At 35.9% G+C, this 14,227-nt stretch overlaps 1 protein-coding gene across 2 annotated transcripts in view; it reads left to right on the forward strand.

The window, feature by feature from the left end:
• Positions 1-14,227, forward strand: part of B3GALT1 (beta-1,3-galactosyltransferase 1) — a 224,527-nt gene that overhangs the window by 100,855 nt on the left and 109,445 nt on the right. The window lies entirely within an intron of this gene.

Here is a 14,227-nt window from a genome sequence, read left to right on the forward strand (position 1 = left end):
AACATGTATTATGACCTACCCCACCCCTCTTACACTGGTGACAGCTGGGAAGTCCATTTAGAGCTTGAGCACACTTCCATTTCCTAAGCTTGACTAGAGAGAATTAAAAGAGCTTACCAAAGAACAAACCTGGAGGAACAATGAGCAACAATTCATCCTTTGCTCCTCTGCTCCAGAGAAACGTTGCTGTACCGATTGTAGTGACACAGTGGGAGCAGTAAATGTGGTAGAGACTGTACATTCTCTACAGCCTAAAACAAGCTGGAAATCTAAGGCAACTGCGTGTTACATGATGCAATTGTTCGTGACAGAAACGTTCTCTTAACTCCATAGATATACTTAGTTTCAGAATAGATTGAAATTACATTTTTGCCACAAACGTAAGATGGAAAAAAATACTCATAACTAAACATTACATATCCATCATTTGCCTCTCCCTTCCACTCACAAAACTAAAGCTAACGTGAGATGCTGGTATAACAACACATGTCAACTGTTAAGAAATGGTTACTTACAGGGTTTCGCGTTCCTATAACATCATCAGCTTATCACATACATTTAGTATATCCACAAAATAGAATTCCCTTTTGAGTTTGGCCTTGTAGGAGAAGTGCTTTAACCCTTCTACCAAATGCCTAAGTTATGCTTATGTTTAACTTCCACAGAACAGCATCTAGTGCTTCCAGACAGCATGTTTCAGATGACTGACTCCAAACCTCTGGAAATTCATTAGTGACATAACACATTCTATGAGTTCCCAGGAGCTCTACAGACATTAAAAACAAACAAAAATCCCCAGTCAAGCCTCTCAGACTACATAAAACTTATTACTACTGTTATATCATATCAATTATATGTTGCACAGTTCATGATAATGTAGTATTGCGTTCATGCTAACTTTTTGCAGTTTGGTAAGATTACTACACATTGAGACATTCTGCCTATTCTTCTATATGTTGTTGATTCTTGCAAAATGACAGCTGCTGCATTTATGTTAAAAAAAGACTCAGAGTACCAGCAAGGATACCTCTAACGGGAGAAGCAGCATAATACAACTAGAGTTTCTCTAGGATATGCAATATTCATCAGTTACAAACTTGGGAATGTCATGTTGTAAAAGCAGCATGATAAAAGATGCTGTGTGGCGTTACGGCTGATTCCATTTGCCATATGGCATGTTATTATTTTGTATTACCTTGGGGAGTGTGCTAAAAGTGAAAGGAGAACAGAACACACTCAAGGTATATAGAATAATAAGCACAAACTGTATAGTTCTTAATTATAGCAATAAGGTCTGTAACTGGAGATAGAGCTAAATACGAGAGCTGAATGCATGCTATACTACTCTGCAGCTACTGAAAAGTAATAAACTCCTATCAGGAATATTTAAGTAGGAAGAAATTGCCAGCCACCATATGTAAAAGCCTACAGAAAACCTCAAAGCAGGTTGACTCAAAAGTCAGCAAATGCTGTGTGCAATGCTACAGATACTACCATAATATGGTTTTATAGCAGAAATACAGCTTTACATGAGATAGGCTGGAGAAAACATTAAATCAGTAATCTCTAAAAATGCGAACTATAAGAAAAAAATCAAATGAATGATTAGAACAATAAAGTGGGGGGGGAGTATTTGCTGAAAAAAATTAAAGTAGAAGAATGCTAAATTAACTGTGCCAATCTGATATCAGGCTAAATGAGCTGTTCACAGGGCCTAAGAAATCCCAAAACAAAAAACACCTCCAAATTTCGAAAGGTGTTTCTTCTCCAATATATCAAAATTCAGAAGCAGATTGTTATTAATGTGCCCAAAATTTAGCCAAGATTTCAGGGAAGTAGGTGCAATGAAAAAAGAATTTGTATTTCATGTGGCAGTATTTGTGTGCAAATCCAGTTCTTCCCATGCCAGTAAACTGAGCTTCATCCCTCCCATCCTGCAGTGCCGCCTTTGGACATGTAGTCTGATTCTGAAGCAAAATCCAGCCAAGGTTAGATCATTTGTTGGGAGCTATTATTGAGTCTCCACTCAAATTTTAGGTGACGAATTTTGTGATACCAAATAATGGAAATGTAGAGGCTTGCTGGGATTTGGAATAGTTTGGCATTTCAAGAGCTGTTACAGGTACAGAATATTTTAAAATTATTCATGCTAATTGCGCAATACTTCAGATGACATCTTCAAAGCTATCATCTATTCAATTGTTCAGTTTGAACACCCAAAAAGTAGAAGATCAGTCCCTTTAGCCAGATCTTTAGCAGGAATAAATCAGAGAAATTCTAGTAGCTCTCGATATTTCCTATTATGGGTTATGCTTTTGCTTTCCTGTTAGTTTTTACTGGCTATTGGGAAGATAATTTCTTTTTTTTTTTTTTTTTTTTTTTGTAAGTCATACAAGTGAATCAATGTCATTTAAAGATAACAGAACCTCACAATAAAATTCATAGAGGACCACGACTGCATGGTCTTTGTAATCTTCGCCCTCCTTGCGCTCACTACCAAAACCCACTGGGTACAGTTTACCAATCGCAAGGTTTGACACTGCACTAGTTTACATTTGTAAATACTTGCAGCCCAGTGATCGCAGGAGGGGCTGAACTGCAATTGCTGTGCAAATTACTGCATCCATTTCTCAGCTAATGGTAACACCAACTCATGACACATTTTCCACTGTATTATCCAAATCCATGAAGTTTTCACAAATTTCAGTCTGAACGCCAATCATGCTTATTCCACACATAGTCTTCTGTTCCAGCCATAAAAAAGGCTGATGCAAAAATGACCAATGTCACTAAATGAGGGTTATTATTCACTGAGAGATAAGGTGGTGGGGTAGGAGGAAGGGAGGGAAAAAGCCAGGTCTCGCTATCGTACTTAAGGGTGTTCTTCCCTTTTAAGTTAGCAGGAATCTTGAATATGTGTTAACTGACAGCTCCAGTTTGAAGACTCCATAATGTAAACATATTTGCTGCATTAGCAAACATTCGCCTATTACTATTTTGTTTTAAAGGAAAGCTATATATTATTACGGGAGAGTAATATTTGATTATTTTTTCTTTCTAAGAATATATTCAACTGATACTAATGAAAGATAACTAGCGTTTGACAGAATTAGTGTTTACCTTACTCTAAATAAATTGAGAATTTACAACTACATTTTAAATACTTGGATTTCAGTTGTTCTGATAAACTCTGTTACCCTGACAACAAGAATAAATGAATGCGTTATTTTATGATAAATTTTCAGTGCAGCAGTTTTAAACTGGTAATGGAAAAATAACACATTTTTAAATGCTTAGTATTTTCTTCTGAAAAGATAAATATGTTTAATTAAATATCGGAAACAGAATGTCAGTATGAATTCTTCAACCTAAAATTTTATCATAACATGGTAATTATTACGACTATTATTTTTAAATAAATTTACAAACTATTCAAGTTTCACACTGCACAACTCAGGGAAATACCAAGAAAGTAATAAATGGAAGAATTTAGGAGTGGAACTCAAGGAAAGAATCATGTTCCAAAATTCTCTCACGACAAAGTTTTTTCTGCTATTTCAATTCATTTAGGCAGTTAATTTTTTGTGATTAACTGATCATGACAGTATTATAGGATAATATTAGATGTGTACACTTTCAAAGGCTTCAGTTGATTTAAGAAAATGCAGATAGGCCAAAAGTTTGCTATGCTTCAGAGGAAGAATGTTTGATTACATTTAGCAGGAAAATCACAAGTAAAGTATTTTTATCTGAACACAGTTTTGAAGTAAACAAGGGGTGAACAGTGACAATATCTTAAGAGAATTTCAGAGAGGACAGAATCTTAAAGACATGACCTATTTACGTAGTACACTGTACATTATTAAACCACACTGTCAACTAGGCACCCTGGTCTCAGTGAAAATGCAGTATTTAAAAATTTGCACTGATTATATAAACTGGAATAATAAAATTGCTAGTACGGTGAACCTCTGACTTTCACTTCCAGAGGCACTAATATACTCAACTCTACTTGAAAAACAAGCAGCTGCCCTATGCTTTGGAGATGCCTAAGACCTAACTAATATAATTTCTGTATCTATTTTAGGGCTTCTTTTGATATGCATTCAATAGTCAATTCTCATATGATTCTTCCAAAAAGATACTCTGCTGGATATTTGCAGTATATTATGAACAGATTTTATTCCTGCTCTGCTGATCCATGTTAGGGGACCTGTATCTTTGATGGATTATGAAGAGTAGATGAAACCATAAGTGAGCAACACAGTATAGTAAAAAAAAAATATTTAGGATTTCACTGCTTTTTCTAAGTGAAGTTATTCACGGCAGATTATAGACCAGTGCTTCCACACTACTCTAAATCTAAGTCTTTTTATGCCATCAAAAGCTGACGGACTCTCAAGGTAAATGACTGGTGAAGTCTCACATCCTGATTACCCAGCATGATCTGTATTTGCTGTAGTCCACAAGAAACCTCAACATAATTTGAGAGTAAGGACCACAATATGCCCTTAATGGTCCTACAATGTTATTTGTAATATCAGGTATAGTAAACAGATCCCGTTTTGCAAGCATGGCTTTTTAACTGAAATGCCTACATTGCATGTTTGGCCAATCCAGTCACTAGTAAAGTACTGAAAGGTACTTTTGTTCTCAAAGATATACTTGTATGTTTTTGATCTATTATGTAGGTTCAAAAAAAAATTATTTGAAGTAAACAACAGAATCTGAAAAATGAACAAGATTAAAAGTATAGAACGACGTGTTCTGAGTGAGTTCATTTTATCTGAATGCTCAGGTACCACAATGAAGGCTCTGCCACCATTATTTACACCCTCACGTCCAAGAACAATTAATCTCATGTGCAAGCCTGCATCCTAAAAGTAACATTAAGTGTTTTCCTGAAACAGACTAGTGAACTACATGCTCAGATGATCGCTATTTCTTATTTTTAAAGCCACCTGACTGCAACGACATCATGCTAACAACAAATTTTATGTTATAAACTGTACATAACTGTATAGAAATAAACCTGCAAGGTACCTAAGTCTCCATCAAAACAGAATAAAGTGGGAGAGCTTTTTTTAAACTGGTAAATACAAGACTGAACACTGTGCTTAGAATGAAAATAGCCTGTTGTAATTCCTTGCTTACCCCACCAAAGGACTGCCTGATTTCTATGAAGTGAGTTAAAACATACACCTCTTCTATAAGAGGTATAAATTCCTTTTTGCTGTTTAAAAAATTATTAAATTTTTTTGACATCACCGATGACAGTAAATGTGATTAATGGCTGCTGATAATTGGAGTTTCATTCCAGTGGTTATTGCTTGTCAGTAACAATTAATAGCTCCACAAAACCCCATTCATTTCACAATATTAAAGAATGATGGCTTGTGGGAATTACGCTAAACTAGCACTTTCAATTAGATTTTGAATTTTATAGTATATTGAATAACAGTTTATGGTTTTATAATAGCAGTGATGGTTTATTGTTGTATGGTAATCACTCTCATTACATGTATGTTTTTCTGGAGAATTACAATTTTTATAGTCATCATATTGAAAAATAGTCAAGTGCACGTTACTATTTCTTTAAAAGTACAGAGGATTTTGGTGTTTATCAGTAAAGATGATTTTGAATGTTGGTTACGTAGGTTTTGTCCCAGTATTTGATAGGCCAGATGCAATGGCTAAGGGATGCAAAGAAAGTTCAAGTTGCTCAGTATCAAGCACCAGCTGGTATGGCATGTGGCACAGCAACCCAGTTGCAAGTCTCCTGCCTACAGTTGGCTGGGCTGTAGGTATAAGGCAGTAACTGTCTCATCTAAGCATTTCCAGAACTGTAGGAAGAGAGGAGGGGAAGTCTTCAATAACGGGAAAGATACTTATTCTGAAAAGTCACCGAGAAGCATCCTCACCTTTAGCCTTTTCTCCAGCAAATAAGTTCCTGCAGTCAGAAGGAAAAAAATAAATAAACAAAGAAAAAACAACAGGAAGGGAGGCAGGCTCAAGGACTGGCATGGAGGAACACACAGGGGAGAGAGAAAGACTTGCGTAAGATGAAGTTGATTGAAAACGTCATCTGAGTCAGGACAAAGTGCATAGAGAGTGATGTGAGAGACTGGAAAGGGTATAGTTCTTTTCTGTGACAACATTAAACTTAATAGAGCAAATTTTTAAGTTTCTTAATTGAGAAAACATCAGGCTCTGAAGTTTAACATGCTTGTAACATAAATCTTGAAAATATAAGCATACTAGTAAAACTTCTGGCCCTCAGGAAGTCAGTGCATTTGTAACATTGACATCTATATTGTCAGGATCTGAGTCATAGATCATCTAATAAAGTTCAACAAAGTGGAAAAGGAAGTGTGGAGAAAGAACTTTATAAAGTTAATTTCTTAACTAGCAAGGCACGTACTCATTTCACTTGCATAAGTGCTTTTTCCTAGTCTCTGACTTCAACTTTTTGATACAGAGAATACAATTTCTATGCAAATAAATAAAAATTTCTTCTGCTTCATTATTTCAATATGCTCTTAAAATTTACTGATAATTTTGATTCTTTTTCTAATTTAATCTTACTTGCATAAATTATCTAATGAATGTCCCAATAAATTCTAGTAATTCAATCTTGTAATATTCTTGCAGACAATGAAGTTATCCTAGTGTAAAACACAGCAAGATGAGACTCTGTCCCATGAAGGAGTGAATTATTTTAGCAAACTAGGTTAAGGAAAAAGTCAACAATAAAAATGACTGTGATAATTCTAATGAAATTCCAAGTCAAAACTGCAGCCCATTGCACATTCTATTTAGTATAATAATTCTCCATCCAGTAATGATCATTTCCAAGTCAATGACAAACTGATTGAAGTCAATGAGAACAGGAGCAAGACCTTTTCATATTGCTCTTTGATTAGCTTGTGCAAATTTACAAAAGCAGAAAATTACTGCTGGTGATAGGGGAACCTCAAAAGATGTACTTGTTTGTTTCACTGGAAAAATCATAATGCAAAAGTTTAGATGATTATACAGAGATATGTAAACCTTGATTTATTTTAATCCTGTCCTTCAGACCACCTGTTCAGAAATATTTTTTCTTACAGTTTCGTGATACTACTACTAGTTATTTGCTGTTAATTAGCACCTAACAGCCCTAATAAACATTTGTTCTACTGTGGCAGGTTCTGTGTAGACCATGGTGAAACCAAGTGCGGAATAAGATGGGACTAAATATGAAAAATAACTAGTTTATGGGACTAAATACAAAAAACGACTGGCTTTGCAATTCCCAAGGTAAATTTTGGCGAAGTGTAGGTTAGGTGTTATTTTAGAACAATTGTTTTTCTTCTAATTTCTTTTCAATTCCCGATGTTTATTTGAAAAATAAAACACCAAGAAAAAAACATTGAATAAATTCACAACTATGATGTAAAACACCGTGATTAAAGAAAACAAAGTATACAGTATATATGTCAGGAATTGGATACAAAAGGACAACAGAGGTCAAAAATGCAATTCAGTTCTATTCTTTGATCTAATCTAATAAATCTTTAATCTTTCTATTGTAGAACACAAATGCAGGCATTACAAAGCCTGTAGATCCAATTCTAATCTCTTATTCAGACAAATAATTCTCACTCCTCAGTAACTCTCAGGTTTGATAATACCAGCAAAAAGAGTCCCATAATATATGTCCTATATCCATCATTGAATTTATCAGGTGGGTGGGGTTACTTATTTTATGACTGAATAATTTCTTTTGCAAGAGAAAAATGAAGATTTTTTTCTCCTTTATTTTCTGAATGCTTAAGCATTGAACTTTTATTCCTTTTCCCAAAAATCCATACTTCTTATTCCTTCTGTGCCATTCTTAATAACTTTTTTAATAGCAATGGTAAAGTACATTATGCTGCTCAGTGTCTTGAAGCCACAATGATACTCAGACTTCCCTTGAAAAAAGACCTTTTCACTTGCACTTTGTTTTTAATTCAGTTCAGCTCCAATATAGGAAAACTGAGCAATAAACAATTAAGTCAAGAATAGGCTTCTTTTTCTGTATGCATGTAAAGGTAATGTTACTTGAAGTCAGTAAAAGCAGAGGTTACTTGGTACCTGAGAAGACTAGATATTGCTAAGGTTCTCCAGTCAAAGATGTCAAGGTCAGTTAAATATAAGTTAAGATCCTAAGATATGGCTCTATCCTCATTCTCTTCAGCACAGTATTGCCATCATGAGTGTGTGAAGTATTTACAAGCTTCTTAATAAATTCAGTCACTTCTGAATGGTGACCCTCAAAAAACGTAGAGCAAGAAAGAGCTCCGACAACAGAAATGTCAAATTTGAAGTAAATTTCTCTAATGGGAGAAAGCTTATGTTCTGTTGCTTCAGGTTATACAAGCATGTTTCTTAACTCAGTTAATTTTGAGTGATAAACAAAGGGAAATTTCTTACGTTGCACACACACTGGCCATAGCCACCTCAGGGCTCTGACTAAACTTATTAAGTGTCTGGCCCAAAAAAGAGCAACATGAACAACCTTTCATTACAGTATTCCTCCTTAAAAGATGAAGATAGACTGTAAAATTTATGCTCTGCAATTAGCAAGGGGCAGCATATTCCTTTGTGGAAGAAGTGATTAAGTCACAATTTCCACAATCCTGATCCTGGTAGTCTTGTTTTGCTGCTTCCTGCATTCTCACCGTCACCTGCACAGTAAGAGGAATGCAGTGGACATGCAGTCTTCTCTGCTTTGGTGCCATGGCAGCGTGCCATGTAGGACCGGTACCCAAACAAGGACCAGAGGGAACCTCTCCTCCCTGGTAACTGTCCGACCATAAATGAAAGGTGCATTACTTCTCTTTTATGGAGTGATGAACAATTAGTAATGCCACTAGATAAACTTAAGCAATTGATACAGGACAGCTAAGCGTGCTATATGATTACATGCCATCCTACCTCCAGGTCTCCTGTCTTTCTACCCATACCATGTCAAAAGGATGGATATGAACCCCTGTTTAAGGAATGGTTTGGGCTGTATACCACCTCCCTGAGTCGCCCCAGTGCTGTATCATATGAGGAAGTTGGCCTCCCAGCACACACATGCATATTTCCATATACAGACACTAGATAGTCTCCTGGCTGCTGGATAGAAATCCAGCTGATTTTATTAGATTGTACTTCCTCTAATTTTATGCTTCTTCCAGCCATTCAGCATATTTGATAATGAACCCAAACAGTAATGAGGGACTTGAAATAAGTATCCTGAGTAAAATCCAGTGCCTTGAAGTCAATTGAAATTTTGCCATCGAGGTAAATAAGGCCAGAATTTCACCATAGTCCTAAAACTGTTCCCCCTTAAGGAATGCAGCCTATTTCATTTGAGGATTCATTACCAACCCCCTACGCTTATGCATGATAAACCTGCAATAATAATTTTACTGGAGGTCAGTATCACAGTGATATGTAGTGTCATTTCAGTTACATTCATTGCAATCATTTGCAGTTAAGATGCAACTGGTAAAGAAGTTTATCCCAAATTTTCTGGAAACATATAACTGCAGACCTTCTTCCTTAATACTTAATACACAGCTTCACAGCTGTGATCTCCACCTGAGCACACCTTGATTTCTAAATGACGCTGACAGTTTGCTTTCAGTGTCTAAGATATTCAGTGGTGTGGAAGATACCTTTATAGTTGTGTGATTTTAAAGGCATCTCTTTAAAAGAGATGTTATTACTACAACTTGGTGCATTAGGCGGGTACTTTTCATTACAAGTCAAAGTTTCACCTTGAAAATTCAGTTTCTCATGTTCATTTGGAATCCGTGTACATGGACTGAAGATCAGACTTTGTATTCTGTCTAGCTGCTAACCACCGTAGGGTTGTTCATGTGGCATTGTTATGTGAAACTGGGATTATATTTCATCCTCCATACTAAATTAGGACCTTTTCTCCTGGCTGCAATTACAGTATCTAATGTATGTGTTTGGGCTGCACAGAGGAAATATTGGAAAACCTATGTTAGTGAGTCATCAAAGATTTAAGTTATTGTTAAATGATTCTATTGTTGGACAGGATTCTTTTAACAAGGATTCTTTAGAGATACTCAATGCTCACCTTCTGATAGTCTTTCAACTGTTGCAAGTTAAAGTTACTTTTTTGTTGCCATCCTTTTTTCATAGAGTCTCAAATTCTGGATACAGAGCCTTTCCAAAGACTTAGATTTTCTGAATGTTGATGCATAGGGGTGCTTTCTTAAATAGTTCAGATGTTTTGGGTACAAATGATTTTTAACAGAAAACTGCTGCAAAATCCGCACTGATAATTCAATTACTGTTTTCAAAATGTAGTATTTTACAAAACACCTAGAGGAACTAGACATTTCTTCTAAGAAAACTGCAGAGGAATGGGAAAGCCAGAACATCTGGGCAGAACCGGGAATGTCAGAGACCCGTTAGCTGTCCTTTTTTAGGTGTAGATTCAAGTACCCAGCAGTTTTAGTGTGCCTTGGGTCATCAGTTAATTAAAATATGCACACATTCTATAGCGTAGAACTCATCAGAACACACATGCAAAAATTTAGAAGCCAAGAGCCAGCTGCCTGCTGCTTTGAAGAATTATTTCTTTTTTTTTTTTTACTATGAGTAACACCTTAAGTATTGAGAAGAGCAAAGCTAAACAGAACATAGGCTATAAGTAGAAAGGAGGAATACGCTGCACAAATACTCTTCTACTCTTCTGTTAGAATGAAACTGAGGTTGTCTGAGTATATTGTCTAAACTCAGCCAAAACTTCTGCTGGAAAAGGTCTCACTAAAGCACTAGCTACACCATCTTTTCAGGGGGTATTGTGTATTCTACTGTCTCTGTCCAGAAAACTATTTGTATTATTATGGAGTGAAGTGGGAATAAATTCCCTCAACATGCTGTACTGTGCTCAGGAAGACTATATTCAACATCAAAGACGTAGATTACCTTTTACCTTTACTCTAAAAGCTATGGCTTTTTAGAGTTTCAGGTTTTTCTGTTTATTTACTAATTATAAGTGTATGTTATAACTGTAGTGCTGGAGACTTTAATCTGATTAATAGAGGAAATAAAAAGCTTTAACATTTCACTGCTGTTATGTTTACTCCTGCACTTTGTGACTTCTTTCCTGAACTTCAGAAGCAGGACTGTTTTAGTCTGCACTGCCTTTGTTAAAAATTCTCTCTTTTCTGTTCCTGCTTTACACGCACACACACACACACAAAAAAAAAGAAACAAAACAAACAAAAAAACCCACCCCAAAGCACCTCAAAGAGGAGTTTGGCTACAATTTTCAATAGAAGGCTCATGAGTATTTGCTATAATTTCACAGCAGGAAAGACCACACAATTATACTAAGAAGTTTCCTACAGAGTTCTGTATCAGAGTTTCTATATTCACATCATTGTTATGCATATCAGGTGCATGGATTTCAGGCATTTGCCTTCTCTGCCTTGTCCTTCTTACCTTCTATAACTTAGGTTTAATAAGCAGGCAAAAGCTCCTCTGAGCTTTACTAGCAGGAGATAATTGTTCTATACTCTCTGCCGTTTCCTCTCCAGCACTACAACATACATCAGTTGCTAATGGTTAATTACTTTGTGCACTTGCAGTTCAGTCTCCTGAGGAGTAAAATTAAATTTTGTGGTTTTAGCCTAGGAGAACATGGACTCAAAACACACACACACTTAAAAGTTTTTCTGAATGCTAGTCAAAGCAGTTCCTTGGCACAGGACAGGGAGTTGCAGGCCTGACTTTTACTCCAGGTGACACTTCACTTGATGTTCACTGGTTGCATCCATGGCCAGAACTATTTCTTTGTGCCTAACACCGACGAGCATGCCCTTTCCTCTCAATGAAAGACTGTTTATCCACTTCTGCAAGAGGCTGTATATACCACTATAACTAAATAATTCAGTAATTCAAGAAATGACTCATTCTGTCTGAATTTTATTTACATTTGCCTGAAACTAATTGTCTTAGCAAGAGACAACTAACCAGCCTTGGAGCACTGTCAGCACTAGGAATGTAACACTTGAATTAATTCATCCTGGAAAGTTAAGGACTGCATTGTCATCCTTTGCCCAGACTTAATCAGATAGCTAGTATTTAAATGTGTGCACTGAATAGAACGATTGTGTTTTGCCCATTTTTACTAGAAATATTGCTGATCCCTATGTTCACTGTGTAAATTATACCCAGATATCTTAGAAAACATGATAAGTAGAACTGTTTGGAAATATTCCAGTGAAAAGTTTTTCTCAAGAAGGCCTGTTTTCATAAACCAGAAGTATTGCCCTGAAGCATTTTGGGTTTTATGAATTTTCACTGAATGGGAATCAGATTCATAGGATGCCTTGTCTGAACTCCTTACAGGTTGTCCCAAGAGATCCAGAAATTTTTCAGATTTCTTTTAGTTCTGAGCAAATAAGACATTCTGAGAAAAATTGGGATCAATTCTTGCAAAATTGAAATCCTCTTTTAATAAGCCATTTAAGGCATATTATTTTCTCTTTTCATATCTTGTTCCCAATGTAACTTAGAGAATGACCTTTACAAGGTATTTTAAATTTCAGAAACTGATGATGGCCAGTTAAGGTATTTATAATACTGCATGCAACTGCAGTTATGTCAGAATGCAACAACAACAACAACAAAAACCAAACAAAAAACCCACCACAAAAACCACAAACAAGAGAAGTCCCAGATACTTTTTCAGATACAGAACTAGTGCAACTTTCAAGAAATAATTTTTGCCAGTTTTTTGTTTGCTTTGGTAAGTTTACCTGATATGCCCATGTCAGTTACAAATTGTTTCTACCAGGGAGTGGATTTTATCTTATGATTTGTATGACTATCAGTAATGATAAAACCCCAACAGAATACAAGACTTTTTTTCCTCCTGCTAGATAGGGAACTTAATTAGTATTAACTTAATTCTGAAAGCAAATCTCACTTTGTCTCCCATATTTCATGGAAGAGCTGCTGCTGAGATATTTTGCCATCTTTTTTCTTCCTATAGGACAAATGCACCTTGACCTCCTCCTCCTCTTCTCTTTTTCTGTACATGAAGTATTTATACTGTTCTGAGGTTAAAAAAAAAAAAAAAAAAAAAGAGAAAAAAACCCAACAAACCACTTGTCCATAATTTATTTGGATTTGACTTTGATAAGGGCTCTTCCTCTTGAACTCACATGGAGACAAGCTGGTCCAAAATTTATTTCCCTTGTAAAAGAAGCAAGAAAACAGCAACCCTCAAGCCTGAAAAAAAATTAAAATAAAATCAGAGGACATGGGGTTTTTTCAGTTAAGAGGAGGAATATGTTTGAGGGAAACAGACAGGTTCTGAAATTTTTTAAGGAGCGTTTTAGCCAGCACTAATAAAACAGATGACTTCCAATATTTTTCTGTTTCTTTAAAGCAAAGTTCTTTATCTCTCTAATGCTAGGTTGCAAATACCAGGAGGAAAACTGCACAGTAATTTATCAGTGCTGGGAAACACCTGAATTTGCCATATGGTTCTTCTGTAGGTGGTTACAGTTCTCAGTTTCAGCTATGTAATATTTCAGAGTGAACTACATCAGTTTACATTACGGTGCTGAGATTTCCCCTCAGCTAGTTTTAGTAGGACGAGGCATTCTAGACAAAGTATGTGTAAACTTCGTGCTACTGTTTGGCAGCCCAACAAGACAGACGGAATTCCTCTTAAATGTCCATTTCTCAGAATCACCACTTTTAAATTAGTCATTCAAGAATAAGGTTGGATGCATTCAGTTCTTTCAGCCTATAAACAACTGAGCTGAGCTTACTCCACTGACAGATGGAGAGGTTGCACTACAGTTCAACAGAATAACACATAGCTTTTTGTTGTACAGTTCTTCTAACTATCTGCTCAGCCTGGCATCCCACTTCCTCGGGGGCCTGAACACATTTGAACTGATACTGTATTAAAAAAGCATAGAATCAATTGCTGTCAAACTGGCTGGTTGTCTTTGATTACTTCCTCTTGGAAGCAAGAGTTAGAAAATAAGTCCTTTAACTTTAATACTAACCTTTAACTCTGAACTAATAATTCCTTCATGCCAAACTCTCCTGGAAATACTATCAGGTAAACCTATTTTTTCATATTTTTTTTACTGTGTTGCTTTAGAAAGGGCAGTATTCTGAAGTTCTCTGCAATTTATTTCAGCCATAC

The sequence above is a fragment of the Phalacrocorax carbo genome, chromosome 5 (assembly GCF_963921805.1).
Source record: "Phalacrocorax carbo chromosome 5, bPhaCar2.1, whole genome shotgun sequence".
In the NCBI taxonomy this organism is placed as follows: domain Eukaryota; kingdom Metazoa; phylum Chordata; class Aves; order Suliformes; family Phalacrocoracidae; genus Phalacrocorax; species Phalacrocorax carbo.